General features: G+C 48.3%; 1 protein-coding gene and 2 long non-coding RNA genes across 13 annotated transcripts in view; 2 read left to right on the forward strand and 1 right to left on the reverse strand.

The window, feature by feature from the left end:
* Positions 1-20272, reverse strand: part of PKNOX1 (PBX/knotted 1 homeobox 1) — a 72684-nt gene that overhangs the window by 34287 nt on the left and 18125 nt on the right. For 2 of the 10 annotated variants that reach the window (XM_077995156.1, XM_028845032.2), the window contains exon 1: positions 14657-15113. The gene's annotated coding sequence lies outside the window, so the exon portion shown is untranslated. 10 annotated transcript variants of the gene reach the window in all.
* Positions 893-6006, forward strand: LOC144339612 (uncharacterized). Its single transcript, XR_013414856.1, has 3 exons — positions 893-1049; positions 3197-4566; positions 4888-6006. It is a non-coding gene; the product is annotated as an uncharacterized LOC144339612 (long non-coding RNA).
* Positions 19671-20272, forward strand: part of LOC144339617 (uncharacterized) — a 37071-nt gene continuing 36469 nt past the window's right edge. Inside the window, exon 1 of one of the 2 annotated variants that reach the window (XR_013414863.1) lies at positions 19671-20069. This is a non-coding gene — a long non-coding RNA (uncharacterized LOC144339617). The remainder of the gene's footprint in view (positions 20070-20272) is intronic. The other variant, XR_013414862.1, reaches the window with a different exon arrangement.

The following is a 20272-nucleotide window of genomic DNA, read 5'->3' on the forward strand; positions in this document are numbered from 1 at the left end:
TAAACACACGCACATAAGACAGGCGCTAACAGAAAACCGCAAAATGCCACCTCTGTGCTGGAAGGCTGGAGCAGGAACGCGACCAGCACCTGCAGTGTGGGTGTGGAAAAGCACTGCAGAGTCGGGGAGAGCAGCCGGGCTGGACCACGGCCGTCACAGCCTCGCCACTGCTGGTGCGGCTCACAGACATTCAGAGTCTGGGCTGCCCTGAGAAGGTCATGTGGAGGTCAAGGGCAGTCGTGCCACTTGTTCTGCACTAGCAAGAACACCAAAGTTCCCCAGGGAAAGCAGCACTTTAGGAGACAGTGTTAAATGGAAAGAAATCCTGTCCAGGCCTTGCAGGATGCGGAAGGACTACCATCTTGTCCTGAGCGAGACAGTTCAAAGGAACAAGGAGCCGAGCGGCGGCTCACACCTGTAATCCCAGCACTTTGGGAGGCTGAGGCAGGTGGATCACAAGGTCAAGAGTTTGAGACCAGCCTAGTCAACACTGTGAAACTCTGTCTCTGCTAAAAATACAAAAATTAGCTGGGCATGGTGGCATGCGCCTAGAGTCCCAGCTACTCGGGAGGCTGAGGTAGTAGAATCACGTGAACCCAGGAGGCAGAGGTTGCAGTGAGCCAAGATCATGCCACTGCACTCCAGCATGGGTGACAGAGCGAGACTCCGTTTCAAAAAACAAACAAATGAAAGAAAAAGGAACAAGGAGTCTGGTGTTAACAGCAGCAGCAGTGGCAGCAGCCAGGTCACCTCCTGAGCACATTGAGCCATCTTAGTGCAACCTGCCCTCACAACACCCGGGGGAGGCACTGCTGTGATGCCACTTCCACCTAAGAAACCTGAGCAATGTGGCCTCAGCCACCGAGATGGCCAGAGGACGAGCTGGGACTCACCCTCAGCAGCAACATTCTGGAGCCATTAAAGGCGTACAGTCAAAGGGCACAGGAGGCACAGTCAATGGGGTAAAAGGGAGGGGGCACAGTCAATGGGTACAAGAGTGGGGCCACAGTCAACGGCAGCAGCTTCTGTGGCCTGGGAGGGGAGGGCATGTTGGGACATTTTAGGTTTGAGATGCTTCTCAGACACCCACATTAAAACTCTGAGCAAGGGAGTCTGGCCTAGAAACACAGATTTGGCCATCATCAAAGTATAGTTAGTACATGTAGTGGGTAACTGTGTCCTCCAAAAAGATATGTCTAACTGGACACAGTGGTTCACGCCTGTAATCCCAGCCCTTTGAGAGGCTGATGTGGGAAGACCGCTTGAGTCCAGGAGTTCAAGACCAGCCTGGGCAACATAGCAAGATCCTGTCCCTACAATAATAAAAATAAATTTGCCAGGGTGGGTGGCTAAAACTTTATTTTTAGATATTTAATGTGTTTAAATATCTATGAGACCATCCAGGAAGAGAGAGGATGGCCTGTGCTAGAAGCCAGTCTGGAGTTCAGGGAGACAGGAGGACACAGCACAGGATGAAGAGCTGCCATGGGACAACAAAAGAACCAGGTGGTGTCCCCAAAGCCACATGGAGAAGGAGGACCAAGGATGTAGGAGTGCTAGCCACGGCAAGGGCAGATGAGTGCCAAGGAAGAGCAGGGCGGAGGGTGCTTCCGACGAGCAGGAGAGCCTGCAGGGAGAAGGCTGACTGAGCAATCTCACAGCCCAGGGCAAGCCTATCCACACAGGTACCAGGCACAGGAGCCACTGGTAACAGAAAAGGTTGGAAACCACTTTCAACAGAAGCCTGGTATAACGGGTAACAGCCGCCCATGAAATGGAATATGTGCAATTAAATATGAGGAAAACACTTCACAAACTCTTCCCCAAGACCCCTGTTCTACAGAGACCCTACACATCTGCAAACTTGTCACTGAGCCTCTCCTAACAGGTCTCTGCCTTGACCATAACCTGGCTCTCCTTCAAATCTCTGCTTTCTCTCCAATTTCACTTCCATCTGCTCCCCTGCACTCCAGTGCAGTGGCTCCAATTCAGCGCCATCACCTCGCACCTTGATGGTGGTAGTAGGCCCCTACCTGGTTGTATGAGCCTCTAGTCTTGCCCTCTTCCAGTTCATTCTCCAAGCTTTCTTTTTTTCTCCCTTTTTTAGAAACAGGGTCTTGTTCTGTCACCTAGGCTGGACTGCAGTGGTGCAATCATAGCTCACTGTGGCACCGACTTCCTGAACTCAAGAGATGCTCCCACCACAGCCCCCCAAGTAGCAGTAACTGCAGGCCCACACCACCATGCTGGCTAACTTTAATTTTTTGTAGAGATGAAGTCTCGCTATGTTGCTCAGGCTGGTCTTGAATTCCTGGGCTCAAGCAATTCTCCTGCCTCAGCCTCCCAAAATGCTGGATTACAGGCGTGATATGGTTTAGCTGTGTCCCCACCCAAATCTCATCTTGAATTCCCACGTGTTGTGGGAGGCACCCAGTGGGAGGTAATTGAATTATGGGGGCAGTTCTTTCCCATGTTGTTCTCGTGATAGTCTCACATGAGATCTGATGGTTTTAAAAAGAGGAATTCCTCTGTACGTGTGCTCCTCTCTTTGCCTGCTGCCATCCCTGTAAGACATAATTTGCTCTTCCTTGCCTTCTGCCATGATTGTGAGGCTTCCCCAGCCATATGGAACTGTAACTCCATTAAATCTCTTTCTTTTGAAAATTGCCCAGTCTTAGGTATGTCTTTATCAGCAACATGAAAATGGACTAACACTGTAAATTGATACCAGGAGTGGGGTGTTGCTGAAAAGATACCCAAAAATGTAGAATTGACTTTGGAACTGGGTAACAGGCAGAGGGTGGAACAGTTTGGAGGGCTCAGAAGAAGACAGGAAAATGTGGGAAAGTTTGGAACTTCATAGAGACTTGTTGAATGGCTTTGACAAAAATGCTGATAATGATAAGAGCCGTAAAGTCCAGGCTGAGGAGATCTCAGATGGAGATAAGGAACTTGTTGGGAACTGGAGCAAAGGTGACTCTTGTTATGTTTTAGCAAAGAGACTGGCAGCATTTTGCCCCTGCCCTAGAGATCTGTGGAACTCTGAACTTGAGAGATGATTTAGGGTATCTGGTGGAAGAAATTTCTAAGCAGCAAAGCATTCAAGAGGTGACTTGGGTGCTGCTGAAAGCATTCGGTTTTATAAAGGAAGCAGAGCATGAAAGTCTGGAAAATTTGCAGGCTGACAATGTGATAGAAAAGAAAGTCTCAGCTAGGAGTGGTGGCTCACGCCTGTAAATCCCATCACTTTGGGAGTCTGAGGCAGGAGGATCACGAGGTCAGGAGTTTGAGACCAGCCTGACCAACATGGAGAAACCTCAACTCTACTAAAAATACAAAAGTAGCCAGGCAAGGTGGTGTACGCCTGTAATCCCAGCTACTCAGGAGGCTGAGGCGGGAGAATTGTTTGAACCTGGGAGGCAGAGGTTGCAGTAAGCCAAGATGGTGCCACTGTACTCCAGCCTGGGCAATAGAGTGAGACTCATTTCAAAAAAAAAGAAAAGAAAAAGAAAAGAAAATCCCATTTTCTGAGGAGAAATTCAAGCTGGCTGCAGAAATTTGCATAAGTAATGAAGAGCCTAACGTTAATCCCCAAGACAATGGAGAAAATGTCTCCAGGGCATGTCAGAAGTCCTCATGGCAGCCCCTCCCATCACAGGTCCAGACACCTAGAAGGAAAAACTGGGTTTGTGGGCCAGACCCAGGGTCCTCCTACTGTGTGCAGCCTAGGGACTTGGTGCCCTGCATCCCAGCCGCTCCGGCTGTGGCTGAAAGTGGCCAATGTAGAGCTTGGGCCATGGCTTCAGACGATGCAAGCCTCAAGCCTTGGCAGCTTCCATGTAGTATTGGGCCTGTGAGTGCACAGAAATCAAGAATTAGGGTTTGGGAACCTCCGCCTAGATTTCAGAAAATGGACAGAAATGCCTGGATGTCCAGGCAGACATTGGCTGCAAGGGCAGGGCTCTCACGGAGAACCTCTGCTAGGACAGTATGAAAGGGAAATGTGGCACTGGAGCCCCCACACTGAGTCCCTACTGGGGCACTGCCTAGTGGAGCTGTGAGAAGAGGGTCACTCTCCTCCAGACTCCAGTATGGTAGATCCACTGACAGCTTGCACCATGCACCTGGAAAAGCTGCAGACACTAAATGTCAGCCCGTGAACAGCCGGGAGGGAGGCTGTACCCTGCAAAGCCACAGGGGCAGAGATGCCCAGGACCATGGGAACCCATCTCTTGCATCAGCGTGACCTGGATGTGAGACATGGAGCCAAAGGAAATCATTTTGGAGCTTTAAGATTTGACTGCCCTGCTGGATTTCAGACTTGCATGGGGGCTGTAGCCCCTTTGTTTTGGCCAATTTCTCTGATTTGAAATGGCTGTATTTACCCAATGCCTGTACCCCCACTGTATTTAGGAAGTAACTAGTCTGCTTTTGATTTTAGATGCTCATATGTGGAAGGGGCTTGCCTAGTCTCAGATGAGACTTTGGACTGTAGACTTTTGAGTTAATGCTGAAATGAGTTAAGACTTTGGGGGACTGTTGGGAAGGCATGATTGGTTTTGAAATGTGATTGTAGCCGGGCGCGGTGGCTCACGCCTGTAATCCCAGCACTTAGGGAGGCCGAGATGGGCGGATCACGAGGTCAGGAGATCGAGACCATCCTGGCTAACACGGTGAAACCCCGTCTCTACTAAAAATATAAAAAACTAGCCGGGCGAGGTGGCGGGCGCCTGTAGTCCCAGCTACTCGGGAGGGAGGCTGAGGCAGGAGAATGGCATAAACCTGGGAGGCGGAGCTTGCAGTGAGCTGAGATCCGGCCACTGCACTCCAGCCTGGGTGACAGAGCAAGACTCTGTCTCAAAAAAAAAAAAAAAAAAAAAAAGAAAGAAATGTGATTGTGAGATTTGGGAGGGGGCAGGGGTGCAATGATATGGTTGGCTGTGTCCCCACCCAAATCTCATCTTGAATTCCCTCGTGTTATAGGAGGGAGCTGGTGGGAGGTAGTTCAATCATGGGGGTAAGTCTTTTCTGTGCTGTTCTCATGACAGTGAATAAGTCTCACGAGATCTGATGGTTTTAAAAAGAGGAGTTCCCCTGCACACATACTCCTCTCTTTACCTGCTGCCATCCATGTAAGACATGACTTGCTCTTCCTTGCCTTTCACCGTGATTGTGAGGCTTCCCCAGCCATGTGGAACTGTAAGTCCAATTAAACCTCTTTCTTTTGTAAATTGCCCAGTCTTGGGTACGTCTTTATCAGCAGTGTGAAAACAGACTAACACAAGGTGTCAGCCACCCGAGTAGGCCCATTCTCCAAGCTTTCTAAAATGGAAATCTGATCATGTGACTCACATGCTTAAAACTGCCTCTGCCCAACCCTCACCCTCAGGCATCAGCATCCCCTCACTGACCCCCTTCCACACTCCAAGTTGCATAAACAAACCAATCACCACATTTAGTTTCCCCAGCATGCCAGGTTCTACCCTGCCCCTGGGTCCTCCCCAGCCTGACAGCTCTGCCCAGACACACTCCCCTCTCAGCATGGCTAGGTGGGGAACATGCATCACCCACATCATCTTCTCTAGAAAGCCTTCCTGATGAATCTCGCCCACACTGGGGTTAAGTTTGTCCCTGCTGGGTCCTCACACAGCACCCTCTGCTCAGCCCCGCTGTATCTCAGTTGTTTATTTGGACTACAGGTTCCTTAAGGGCCATGGGCCCGTCGTGTTGCATCCCCAACTACCAGCACTGTCTCTGATGTCAATACACACTAAATAAAAATGCTTCCTGAAGCTAATCACTGACATGACACGTTTTTGGACATATAATTTGCTTGACTTCATTGTGCCTGTACCTCCTTGTTCCACTTAAGGCAATTTTAATTTATTTTTGTTTGGTTGATGCACAGTTGACAAAATATTTTGCAATTTTAATTTTTATGATTGTTAGTCAAGTGGTTGCTGGAACATAAGGCTCCCGAGGCCAGGCTCTGTGTCTGAGTCAACCTCCATCCCCACAGAGGTGGTGTCTGCTGGAAGACAGCACTAGTCCTGTGGAGAGATGCTGAAAATGAGTCAGCAGGGCTTTGGGAAACCATCTCTAAGTCCTAGTTTGCTTGGGAAAAATGAAATAAACAGCATATGGGGCCAGGCGTTATGACTCATGCCTGTAATCCCAGCACTTTGGGAGGCTGAGGCAGGAGGATCACTTGAGGTCAGGAATTCGAGACCAGCCTGACCAAAATGGCAAAACCCCATCTCTACTAAAAATACAAAAATTAGCTGGGCATGGTGGCGCATGCCTGTAGTCCCAGCTACTTGGGAGGCTGAGGCAAGAAAATCGCTTGAATCCAGCAGGCAATGGTTGCAGAGAGCCAAGATCACGCCACTGCACTCCAGCTGGGATGACAGAGATTCTGTCTCTTAAAAAAAAAAAAAAAAAAGGACCGGGTGCAGTGGCTGAAGCCTGTAATCCCAGCACTTTGGAAGGCCGAGACGGGTGGATCACGAGGTCAGGAGATCGAGACCATCCTGGCTAACACGGTGAAACCCTGTCTCTACCAAAAAACTAGCCAAGCGAGGTGGCGGGCACCTGTAGTCCCAGCTACTCTGGAGGCTGACGCAGGAGAATGGCATAAACCCGGGAGGTGAAGCTTGCAGTGAGCTGAGATCTGGCCACTGCACTCCAGCCTGGGTGACAGAGCGAGACTCCGTCTCAAAAAAAAAAAAAAAAAAAAAATCAAATACAAAAACTAGCTAAATTAGCTGAGTATGGAGGCTCACACCTATAATTCCAGTACTTTGGGAGGCCGAGATGGGAGGATCACTTGGGCCCAGAAGTTCAAGACCAGCCTGGGCAACAGAACGAGACCCCATCTCTACAAAAACATTTTTTTAAAAATTAGCTGGGCATGGTAGCTAACTTATATGGCTTTCTATGTAGTTGCACTAGCTTCCACAGAGTTCCAACTAAACAAAACTTGCAGCATACACATCTGGGAGGGGCTATAACAATATAGCCACAACACAGTCAGCCACTTTGTTGGGAGACGATTCTCCATGACAATTTTAAGTCTCACCATCTAGGCTTTCTAAGCAAACTTGGTTAAAGGATGATGGACTTACACACACATCTGGAAAGCTGGCACCAGTGCACTGTTCAGGAGAGATCGGGACTCCCCAAGTGTTTATGGTCCAGAGGAGGGATGCTACGGGCCTTCCCTGGCCTGCCTTCCACAAGAATCCTGTTAGGTCAGTTCAGCGGGAGCCCCCTTCACCCTGATGTTTCCTCTTAGTAATTTTCCGTCCATGGCCCCCACCCCTGCTCCTAGGTCTCCCCCACTACACAATTCCATTGCAGCAGGCCCTACACCTATCATGATCATCCTGAACAGCCTGCCCTTTGTTTTGCTTTTCTGAGACAAGGTCTTGCTCTGTCACCTAGGCTGGAGTTCAGTGGTGCAATCATGGTGCACTGACTGCAGCCTCGAACCCCTGGACTCAAGTGATCCTCCTGCCTCAGCCTCCCACGGAGCTAGGACTACAGGCTCACACCACCACACTTGGCTAATTTTTAAAATTTTCTGTAGACATGAGGTTTCGCTATGTTGCCCAGGCTGGTCTCAAGCTCCTGGCCTCAAGCTATCATCCTGCCTTCCCTTCCAAAGCACTAAGTGCCTTGACATCTTTAATAAGGTTCAGAATAAGTTTTCCTTTAAAAATATAAACACATAAATGAATAGATGGAGAGAAGAAAAAGCTCTAAAATATAAGAGTTCTCTAGTGAGTAGAGGATGACGACAGCTTTCAAACATCACCATCTGGCAACCAGCACAGTAAGCCATTTCAGACAGGAATCATCAATGGATGCTAACACTAGTTTGTGGAAGTATGAGAAACAGGAAATGTACATAATCTCAAAGTACCTGCCACAAGATACATTTCATTTTTTATTTTTTTGAGATGGATTCTTGCTCTATTTCCCAGACTGGAATGCAGTGGCAAGACTCTGGCTCACTGCAACCTCGACCTCCCGGGTTCAAGCGAACCTCATACTTCAGTCTCCTGAGTAGCTAGAACTACAGGCACACACCACCATACCTGGCTAATTTTTACATTTTTTTGTAGACAGGGGTCTCACTGTGTTGCCCAGGCTGGTCTTTAACTCCTGGGCTTAAGCCGTCCTCCCACCTCTGCCTCCCAAAGTGCTGGCATTACAGGCAAGCGCCACAGCACCAGTCTCAAGATACTTATTAATTACAAAGGGAAAACAATGATGCACTGAAAAAGATACACTGTACTGACTTCTGTGCAGTCCTTCCTGAAATGAAAGCTGTGAGTCCAATCCTCAGGACACACCCACGAACCCAAACTGAGAGGCACTCTATAAAGAAACTGTCAGCCGGGCGCGGTGGCTCAAGCCTGTAATCCCAGCACTTTGGGAGGCTGAGACGGGCGGATCACGAGGTCAGGAGATCGAGACCATCCTGGCTAACACGGTGAAACCCCGTCTCTACTAAAAAATACAAAAAACTAGCCGGGCGAGGTGGCGGGCGCCTGTAGTCCCAGCTACTTGGGAGGCTGAGGCAGGAGAATGGTGTAAACCCGGGAGGCGGAGCTTGCAGTGAGCTGAGATCCGGCCACTGCACTCCAGCCTGGGCGACAGAGCGAGACTCCGTCTCAAAAAAAAAAAAAAAAAAAAAAAGAAACTGTCAAAAATAAAAGTAAACGGCCAGGTGCAGTGGTTCACACCTGTAATCCCAGCACTTTGGGAGGCTGAGGCAGGTGGATGACCTGAGGTCAGGAGTTCGAGACCAGCCTGGTCAACATGATGAAACCCCGTCTCTACTAAAAATACAAAAATCAGCCGGCTGTGGTGGCAAGCACCTGTAATCCCAGCTACTGGGGAGGCTGAGGCAGAAGAATTGCTTGAACCCGGGAGGCTGAGGTTGCAGTGAGTCAAGATCGCACCACTGCACTCCAGCCTGAGCAACAGAGCAAGACTCCGTCTCAAAAAAAAAAAAAAAAAAAAAAAGAAAGAAAAGAAAAGAAACAACAACCAAATGTGGTATGTGATCTTGGTTTCAAAAACAAATGCTGTAAAAGACAACTTAAGGAAATTTGAGATGTGAATATATAGTATTAGATATTATTAGAGATTGTTATTTTGATGGTGTGATAAAGCTATACGCTCATAGCATAAATATCATCATTTTGAGAAGTACGTGCTACAATGTTTAGTTGCATGACCATGATATCCAAAACTTAATTTCAAATGGGTCAACAAAAATACAAACCTAAATAAACCGGGTCCAGATATCAACAACTGTTGAATCTAGGTGGCAGATAATTACGATTCTACTCTTAGATTGTCTTTCAAAATGTTCATAATATGAGGAAAAAGTCAGAATTTCAAAATGTATAGGTTGGTAGTCCTTCTCTCTAACAAAACTGATTAAAATGGTCAGGTACAATGGTACACGCCTGTAATCCTAGCATTTTGGGAAGCCAATGCGGGTGGATCGCTTGAGGCCAGGAGTTCAAGACCAGTCTGGCCAACATGGTGAAACCCCGTCTCTATTAAAAATACAAAAAAAATTAGCTGGGCGAGGTGGTGTGTACCTGTAATCCCAGCTACTCAGGAGGCTGAAGCAGGAGTGTAGCTTGAACCCGGGAGGCGGGGGCTGCAGTGAGCCGAGATCACAGCACTGCACTCCAGGGCAACACAGCAAGACTCTGTCTCAAAAAAATAAATAAAATAAAAAAATAAAAACTTCTATATCTGATATATAGGTATAATCACTCTAAAGAAAAACCTTCACATTTGCCTCAAAAGCTTTGAAAACGTGTTTTCCCTTCAACAGATCAGAGAAATTCTAAGCAGGGAATTAAAAGAGAAAAAGGCAATTCTTTAGGACTAACGTATGTTGTTGAGTAAAAATAGGTGACCAGCCCTCCTACCAGACACCGGAGGCTGGAGAGGAGCTGCCATAGATGGCTCTGCCTGCTCCAGAAGGCACTGTTCACGTGGAAGAGCCATCGGTAAATTCATTACTATAATTTGTGGAGCTCCTTGCTAAATTCCACTCTCCAGCAAAAGGATAAACCACATTTTGGTAGTAAAACCAACTGGTTCCTGCAATCAGGCAAATGGTTTCCAGCAGAATTTACAAGGTTCATCCTAGCACAACGCCTGAGGCTCTGGGTGACAATCTTGTGCTGAGGGCAGGACCTCTGTCAACCAGCTCAGATACAAGCAGGCCCAGGATAGCATCTGACTAAGTGAAAACTGTCGTTCATGGGGAAAGAACTAGAAACATCCAACTGAAGGATGAGGGCTCAGCAGGTTCATCTTGATCAAAAACCGCTTCTCTCAGCATTACATAAAAACCAAAGGCTGACCTGAGATTTAGAGAAAATCGATTGATCTCTATTTCTTTCCCCGCTTCCACACAAAAAATAAGTTTCTCTGATCTTCAAACTCAAACAACAGTGTCTTAACTTCTTAACATAAAATGGGATTCTAAATTCCCAAAGAATTACCAATCCAATGTACTATAATACCACAGTGTTTAAGCATCAGACACAGTTATTTTATTTCTACAGTTTATTTCAATAGTTTGTTTACTTTATTTCTACAGTTCCACCCAATTAAAAAAAGACACATTATTTATTAAAGTTCCTTGTCACCTTAAGAGCTCTGTCCATACTAAAATGAGGAAGACACAACTTTCCAACCTTCACGTACAGAAATAGCACTCGCTAGTAATTCAAGAAATTAAAAAATTAAAATAATACATCCTTTTCCATGTAGCAATTATTAAATTTAAAACAAAAGCAATGCTCTTTGCTAGCAAAGATGAAGTCAAATCTGGAGCTCCACAGGAGTCAGTGCTATGAGTCACATGGCGGTGTAACAGCTTTGGAAAGCAGTCTGACCATATGTGCCTCAGCCATAAAAAAACTTATGCTCATCTCAAAACCACCCGAAGAATATAAGCTTTAGTGTTGTGACTTTAAAGGCCAACAAAAACATGAAAAATGGACAGAACTTAACAAGCTGGCATCTTAATACTTTTAAGTATTCTGGAGGAACAGGGCAAGTTTTTCGGAAAGGAAGCTGATGTTAACAGACTGGCAGAATCCCACCAGGTGGTGGTGTTTTCCTTTGCTCAGATCAGAGGAATGAGCGCGAAGGGAAGTCAGCGGCCAAGCAGTCCAGGGAGACTAAGAAAGGAGGTACAGTAGAAGGGCTGGCGGAGGCCCCAGAAAGGAACCCCTACTCATCAGAGACAATTTCATTATTGCTTTAGTGTCTTTAGCCCCTATGAATGGTTTAGGTTTTAATATTTTAGTGTTTAGCTTCAAAATAATCTACGTATTTGGCATTTAGAGGTGTTGGCAGTATTTAAGAAAATGGCCAATTAATCTTAGATTCTGACCTTGATTGCAATTTATGTGTAATTAAGTTACTAATTATAGACATTTCTTTTTTAGTTAAAAAGTACCAGAGAGAAATTTACCAAGATGGTGAATACTCTCTCATGTATTCGAGTTTACAGATTGCAAACTTCTTAGCACTCTGGGAACACAGCAGTGACAAGAACCAGGTAGTGTCCCCAGGTCTGAGAGCAAAGTCTGAGAACTTGAGATGCACTATGTAAATACTTTTTTTTGTTTTGTTTTTTTGTTTTGAGGCAGAGTCTCATTCTGTCACCCACACTGGAGTACAGTAACATGATCTCAGCTCACTGCAACCTCCGCCTCCTGGGTTCAAGTGATTCTCCTGCCTCAGCCTCCTGAGTAGCTGGGGTTACTGGCACTCACCACTACGCCTGGCTAATTTTTGTGGGTGTTTTTTTGTTTGTTTGAGACAGTCTCACTCTGTTCCCCATGCTGGAGTGCAACGGCGTGATCTTGGCTCACTGCAACCTCCGCCTCCTGGGTTCAAGCAATTCTCCTGCCTCAGCTTCCCGAGTAGCTGGGATTACAGGCGCCTGCCACCACGCCCAGCTAATTTTTGTATTTTTAGTAGAGATGGGGTTTCACCATGTTGGCCAGGCTGGTCTTGAACTCCTGACCTCGTGACCCACCTGCCTCGGCCTCCCAAAGTGCTGGGATTACAGGTGTGAGCCACCACGCCCGGCCTAATTTTTGTGTTTTTAGTAGAGCTGGGGTTTCATCATATTGGCCAGGCTGGTCTCAAACTCCTGACCTAAAGTGATCCGCCCGCCTCAGTCTCCCAAAGTGCTAGGATGACAGGCGTGAGCCACTGCTCCTGGCCAATAATCTTAAATCATCATATTTACTTAAGAAGGTTTTATTTAGGCCGGGCGCAGTGGCTCACGCCTGTATCCCAGCACTTTGGGAGGCCAAGGTGGGCAGATCACGAGGTCAGGAAATCGAGACCATCTTGGCTGACACGGTGAAACCCCGTCTCTACTAAAAATACAAAAAGTTAGCCAGACGTGGTGGCGGGCACCTGTAGTCCCAGCTACTTGGGAGGCTGAGGCAGGAGAATGGCGGGAACCCAGGAGGCGGAGGTTGTAGTGAGCCAAGATTGTGCCACTGCACTTCAGCCTGGGAGACAGCAAGACTCCATCTTAAAAAAAAAAAAAAAAAAAAGGAAGGTTTTACTTGTATGGTCAGATACATACAGTGCTTATAATGTATAAGGGTATTTAAGTTGTAAATGGAAGTATCATTAAAAATTTTATATTTGGGCTGGGCGTGGTGGCTCACGCCTGTAATCCCAGCACTTTGGGAGGCCAAGGCAGGTGGATCACTTGAGGTCAGGAGTTCAAGACCAGCCTGGCCAACATGGTGAAACTCCGTCTCTACTAAAAATACAAAAACTGGCTGGGCGCAGTGGCTCACGCCTGTAATCCCAGCACTTTGGGAAGCTGAGGTGGGCGGATCACAAGGTCAGGAGTTAGAGACCAACCTGGCCAACGTGGTGAAACCCTGTCTCTACTAAAAAAAACAAAAATACAAAAATCAGCAGGGGATGGTGGTTTGGGTCTGTAATCCCAGCTACTTAGGAGGCTGAGGCAAGAGAATTGCTTCAACCCTGGAGGCGGAGGCTGCAGTGAGCTGAGATTGCGTCACTGCACTCCAGCCTAGGCAACAGAGCAAGACTCCGTCTCAATAAAAAAAAAAAATAAATAAATAAATAAAAAGATATATTTGGTCTGATCAATTTAAGTTGTTCAAAGACTGTCTTAAGGCCGGGCGCGGTGGCTCAAGCCTGTAATCCCAGCACTTTGGGAGGCCGAGGCGGGCGGATCACAAGGTCAGGAGATCGAGACCACAGTGAAACCCCGTCTCTACTAAAAATACAAAAAATTAGCCGGGCGCGGTGGCGGGCGCCTGTAGTCCTAGCTACTCAGGAGGCTGAGGCAGGAGAATGGCGTGAACCCAGGAGGCGGAGCTTGCAGTGAGCCGAGATCGCGCCACTGCACTCCAGCCTGGGCAACAGCGTGAGACTCCGTCTCAAAAAAAAAAAAAAAAAAAAAAAAAAAAAAGACTGTCTTAAAGGTGAAAGTTAAAACTTACTAAATTTGGCTGGGCACGGTGGCTCACACATGTAATCCAGCATTTTGGGAGGCTGAGGCAGGCAGATCACTTGGGGCCAGGAGTTTGAGACCAGCCTGGCCACCACGGTGAGACCCCATTGCTATTAAAATACAAAAATTAGCCAGGTGTGGTATTGTGCCTGTCGTCCCAGCTACTTGGGGGGCTGAGGAGGGAGGAAGGCTTGAGCCAGGGAGGCGGAAGTTGCGGTGAGCTGAGATCAGGCCACTGCACACCAGTGTGGGTGACAGAGAAAGGCTCTGCCTCAAAAAAGCTTTTCTAAACTTTATAAAGAGAATAAAATTAGCAACTTCCATATAAAATAGAGGAAAACCAAGCCTGTAACTCTCTACATTAATAAATGTTGATTTTAAAATAACCTTAAATAATCTTTTCTGTGTCAAAGCCTCATTTTAAAGGGCATTAAAAACTTTTAGCAAGAAAATCTAGATGCTAAAGATTTTTCAAATTCACAATAACAAAAAATGGAAACAAAACTACCCATCCATCGACAGGGAACAGGGAAGTCAACTGCACTCATCCATCGTGCAATCACAAGACACGAGGCAGAGTGGGAAAGATTTTGAGGTCACCGTCCAGTGAGAAGGCAGAGCACGCAACTCTACACATGCTTCACAGAGCCCTTCACTCATTTCACAAATATTTACTGAATGTCTTCTTTATGCCTGGCTGTTCTAACTGCTGAGGATAGAGCAGCAAACAAAACAATGTCTCTGCTATCAAGAAACAATTTATTTTATTCTGAGACAGAGTCTCACTCTGTCACCCATGCAGGAATGGAGTGGCACATTCATGGCTCACTGTGGCCACAACCTCCCAGGCTCAAGTGATCCTCCCACCTCAGCCTCCTTAGTAGCTAGGACTACAGGCATGGGTCACCAAGCCCAGCTAATTTTTGTATTTTTTACAGAGACAGTGTCTCACTATGTTGCCCAGGCTGGCCTCAAACTCCTGGGCTCAAGCGATCCTCATGCCTCGGCTTCCCAAAGTGCTGGGATCACAGGCATGAGCCGCCATGCTTGACCAACTTTATAACAACTTTTTATATGTATTTATGGACTCACCTGGGGAAAAGAGCCATCATTATAATAACAGATCATCCCTTCTATGAGCATGGATCTTCTTCATTTACTGAGACCCGTACCTTCGTCCATGATTAAATCTGATGGTCTTCTTTCTGGAGGTCTTCTTAGATTAATTCCTAAACACTTTATGGGTTTTCTGGTTACTGTCTCAAGAGCAGTTACAGTTTCTGGTGGGTTGCCAGTAGAAGTATCACTGGTTTGTGTAGACTGACCTTGTATCTGGCAACTGTTCTGGATCCTCCTGTGGTTCTAACAGTTTACGGAGATTCCACTGGTTTTCTCAGTAAACGTTATCATCTATAAATCACGCAGATATGGTCGGGCGCAGTGGCTCACACCTGTAATCCTAACACTTTGGGAGGCTGAGGCAGGTGGATCACTTGAGGTCCGGAATTTGAAACCAGCCTGGCCAACATAGCGAAACCCTATCTCTACTAAAAAATACAAAAAAATTAGCCGGGCGTGGAGGCGCCTGCCTGCAATCACAGCTACTCGGGAGGCTGAGGCAGGAGAATGGCGTGAATCTGGGAGGTGGAGGTTGCAGTGAGCCAAGATCATGCCACTGCCTTCCAGTCTGGGCGACAGAACAAGACTCTGTCTCAAATAAATAAATAAATAATAAACAATGCAGATATAATTTTTTTTTTTTTTTTTTTTTTTGAGACTGAGTCTGGCTCTGTCGCTCAGGCTGGAGTGCAGTGGCCAGATCTCAGCTCACTGCAAGCTCCGCCTCCCGGGTTTACGCCATTCTCCTGCCTCAGCCTCCGGAGTAGCTGGGACCACAGGCGCCCACCACCTCGCCCGGCTAGTTTTTTGTATTTTTTAGTAGAGACGGGGTTTCACCGTGTTCGCCAGGATGGTCTCGATCTCCTGACCTTGTGATCCGCCCATCTCAGCCTCCCAAAGTGCTGGGATTACAGGCTTGAGCCACTGCGCCCGGCTGCAGATATAATCTCAATCAAACTTCCTCAAAAATAAATAAAATAAAATAAAACAAAACAAAACTGCTCTCAAATGTAAATGGAGAAATAAAGGTCTGTGAGTAGCTAGGTTACCCTTGAAAGAGCTAAGAGGCCGGATGCGGTGGCTCCCGACTGTAATCCTAGCACGGTGGGAGGATTGTTTGAGTTCAGGAGTTCAAGACCAACCTGGGCAACATAGTGAGACCTTATCTCTACTAAAAATCAAAAAATTTAGCTGGGCGTGGTGGCACGTGTCTATAGTCCCAGCTGCTTGAGAGGCTGAGGCAGGGGGATCACTTGAGTCCAGGAGGTCGAGACTGCAGTGAGCCATGATCATACCACTGTACTCCAGCCTGGGAGACAAAGGGAGACCCTGCCTTACCTTTAAAAAAAAAAAAGGCTGGCCGCGGTGGCTCTCGCCTGTAATCCCAGCACTTTGAGTGGCTGAGTCGGGCAGATCACCTGAGGTCAGGAGTCTGAGACCAGCCTGGCCAACATGGTGAAACCCCGTGTCTACTAAAAATACAAAAATTAGCCAGGCATGGTGGCGCGCACCTGTAATCCCAGCTACTCTGGAGGCTGAGGCAGGAGAATCACTTGAACCCAGGAAGCGGAGACTGCAGTGAGCCCAGATTGCACCATTGCACTCCAGCCTGGGCAACAGAACAAGACTCCGTCTCAAAAAGGAAAAAAAAAAAAGAGTTAACGAATACCAAATTTTAAAATATACTACAAGGCCACAGTAACAGCAAAAAAAAAAAAGTGGGTATCCACACAGGTACGGACCTACAGGCCAAGGGAGCAGGAGAATTAAGGCAGTAGTCTTGCCAGGGCTTTTTAAATGCCAAAAATGCATAAAGTTTTAGAATTGTGATGTTTTTACAAAAATCTCTTTGAACACAACCACTTCCACAAACCAAAGGTGCTGGTGGAATAGTCAACAGGAGTGGGGCCAGTCTCGCTTCCTCCCGCCTAACCCCGCAGCAGGGCCGCGTGGAGGCCCGGCACAGCCACTCAAGGTGCCTGGAAGCTCGGCCTGCGAGTCCTGTTGACCAAGGCCATGCAGAGGCGAGACGCACATTCGCTCAGTCAGCGTTTTGAGTGTCAGGAGAAGAATGGGGCTTCGTGAGGGGAGGAAAGGGGCAGTCAGGGCAGACAGAGCCGCATCCACTACACGCCAAGGCCAGTGTGTCCCCCAACTCTCTGGCATTTCTCCCATTGAGACACGAGGTCTTTGTCCCTTCCTCTGCAATCTAGGCTGACCTGAGTGACTCATCTGAGAACAAGAGAACGCAGTGGAAATGATGCTGTGCGACTCCAGGAGAGCTGGGTCAGAAAAGGCGAGGAGGCTTCCATCTTGTTCATAGTGACACTCCCTTCTAGAGCCCTGAGCACCCACGTGAGAAGTCCGACTACCAGGAAGCCCCAGGCAGTGAGGAAGCCCCCTCATGATACAAAGGAGCCCCCAATGCTGTGAGGAAGCCACTGTTATGAGAAAGTCCTGAATGCTGTGAGGAAGCCCCCAGTGCTATTCGGGAACCCCCAATACTGTGAGGGAGCCCCCCTGTGATATAAAGGAAGCCCCTCAATGCTTGAGGAAGCCCTCCCCAATGACATAAAGGAAGCCCCAGTGCTATGAGGAACCCCCCAGTGCTGTGATGAGCCCCCAGTGCTGTGAGTGACGCCCCCAGTGCTGTGAGGAACCCTCCCAGAGCTGTGAGAGACTCCCCAGTGCTGTGAGTGACCCCCCCAGTGCTGTGAGGAACTCCCAGTGCTGTGAGTGACCCCCCCAGTGCTGAGGGACCCCCAGTGCTGTGAGGAGCCCCCAGTGCTGTGAGGAACCCCCAGTGCTGTGAGGAACTCCCAGTGCTGTGAGTGACCCCCCCAGTGCTGTGAGGGACTCCCCCAGTGCTGTGAGGGACCCCCCCAGTGCTGTGAGGAGCCCCCAGTGCTGTGAGTGACCCCCCCAGTGCTGTGAGTGACCCCCCCAGTGCTGTGAGGAGCCCCCAGTGCTGTGAGGAACTCCCAGTGCTGTGAGTGACCCCCCCAGTGCTGTGAGGAACTCCCAGTGCTGTGAGTGACCCCCCCAGTGCTGTGAGGGACCCCCAGTGCTGTGAGGAGCCCCCCAGTGCTGTGAGGGACCCCCTCAGTGCTGTGAGGAACCCCCAGTGCTGTGAGGAACCCCCAGTGCTGTGAGGAACTCCCAGTGCTGTGAGTGACCCCCCCAGTGCTGTGAGGAACCCCCAGTGCTGTGAGTGACCCCCCCAGTGCTGTGAGGGACCCCCAGTGCTGTGAAGAACTCCCAGTGCTGTGAGTGACCCCCCCAGTGCTGTGAGGAGCCCCCAGTGCTGTGAGTGACCCCCCCAGTGCTGTGAGGAACTCCCAGTGCTGTGAGTGACCCCCCCAGTGCTGTGAGGGACCCCCTCAGTGCTCTGAGGAACCCCCAGTGCTGTGAGGAACCCCCAGTGCTGTGAGTGACCCCCCCAGTGCTGTGAGGAACTCCCAGTGCTGTGAGGAACCCCCAGTGCTGTGAGGGACCCCCTCAGTGCTCTGAGGAACCCCCAGTGCTGTGAGGAACCCCCAGTGCTGAGGGACCCCCTCAGTGCTGTGAGGAACCCCCAGTGCTGTGAAGAACCCCCAGTGCTGTGAGGAACCCCCAGTGCTGTGAAGAACCCCCAGTGCTGTGAGGAACCCCCAGTGCTGTGAAGACCTCCTCTATCTGTGAGGAAGCCCAGGTCCTATGATGGCTGCACACGGGTGCTCTGGTCCAACATCTCCAGCTCGTGTTCCAGCTGACAGATTTCAGAAAGCGCCTCCAGAAGACACCATTCCTCAGTCATGACATCACCCCCAGCCGCTGAGTCGTCCCAGCTGAGGACACAGACCTCCTGGAGGAGAGACGGCCACTTCCTGTTCCCTCTCCATATTCCTGGTTCACAGAATTTGTCCACATAATAAAATGGTTTTTTGCTACTAATAGTGTGACCGGGGGTTCACACTAATCATAACCAGACTACTCCAGAAGGCGCAGATAGGTTCACTGTCCTTGTTTCGCTGGTGAGGAGACAGATGGATCACAGGCTGGGGAACTTCAGTCTGTCCAGCTCAAAGCCCTGACATTTCTTCTACACAACCTGACCTCTGATGATAAAATAATTGTGCTTCTAAGATAAGGTCGAACTCACAAGCACGGGACACTTGTCAACAATCTGTACAACTCTGGTGCCTGCAACAGTGAATTACATCAATTCAACCTATGAATTATGGCATTATTCAAAATGGGAAACACAGAGTGAGCTGAGGAAGCAGGCGGTGGTCCATGAGGCAAGCACCACGAAAGACGCTCAGCTATGACCAGGATGCAGCTTCCAAAGCCACACGTGTCACATGCTCTGCAAACATTAACCAGGGTCTGAAGAAAGCAACGTCCTGTGGCTTACTTGTGTAGTGCATCTCCCAGCAATAGCGACGGTTTGGAAGCTGAGTGCAGTGGCATGATCCAGCTTGGGGGACAGAGCAAGATCCCATCTCAAAAAGGAAGTGTAAGTCAGTAAATACATAAATAAGTAAAAATGTTATTACTAACAATTCACGCACTAAAAACTGCCCAGGGTTTCTTTTTAGTTATTTTGTCTTTAGGATTTACCCTGCTAGGATGTACAATACAATTTGGTTTTTTGGAGTTTTTTTTGTGAGACGGAGTCTTGCTCTGTCGCCCAGGCTGGAGTGCAGTGGCACCATCTCGGCTCACTGCAAGCTCCGCCTCCTGCCTCAGCCTCCCGAGTAGCTGGGATTACAGGCGACTGCCACCAAGCCCGGCTAATTTTTTTTTTGTATTTTTAGTGGAGACAGGGTTTCACCGTGTTAGCCAGAATGGTCTCAATCTCCTGACCTCGTGATCCGCCTGCCTCGATCTCCCAAAAATGCTGGGATTACAGGCTTGAGCCACCGCGCCCGGCCAATACAATTTGTTTTGAAGTCACCTGAAATAATTCCTTTCTGTATAGTTAAGCTACCAACTCAATTTGTGGTTTGATTATTTTTATTCATTTTGCTTTCAGTTTTTTGTTTTTTTCTTTTTTTCTTTTTTTGTAGAGACGGGGTCTGGCTGTTTCCCAGGCTGGTCTCGAACTCTTGGCTTCAAGCAATCCTCCCACCTTGGCCTCCCAAAATGCTGGGATTACAGGTGTGAGTCACAGAACCCGGCTGCTTTCAATTTTTAGAGACTACTTCTCCCCAACTTTTGACTTCATTTTATTTTAAAACTGTATTAAAACAGCCATATAGGTTTTTTTCTTTTGTTTTGTTTTGTTTTGTTTTTTTGAGACAGGGTCTGGCTCTGTCGCCCAGGCTGGAGTGCAGTGGCACCATCTGGCTCACTGCAGCCTCAACGTCCCTCATTCAAGCGATCCTCCCACCTCAGCCCCAGAGTAGCTGGAACCACAGGCATACACCACCACACCCAGCTTATTTTTGTATTTTTTGTAGAGACAGGGCTTTGCCATGTTGCCCAGGCTAGACTCAAACTCTTGAGCTCAAGCAATCTGCCCTCCTCAGCCTCCCAAAGTGCTAGGATTACAGGTGTGAGCCACCATGCCTACCCATGATTATTAACTATACCTGTAAATGATAT

This window comes from Macaca mulatta, chromosome 3 (genome assembly GCF_049350105.2).
Source record: "Macaca mulatta isolate MMU2019108-1 chromosome 3, T2T-MMU8v2.0, whole genome shotgun sequence".
NCBI lineage: Eukaryota > Metazoa > Chordata > Mammalia > Primates > Cercopithecidae > Macaca > Macaca mulatta.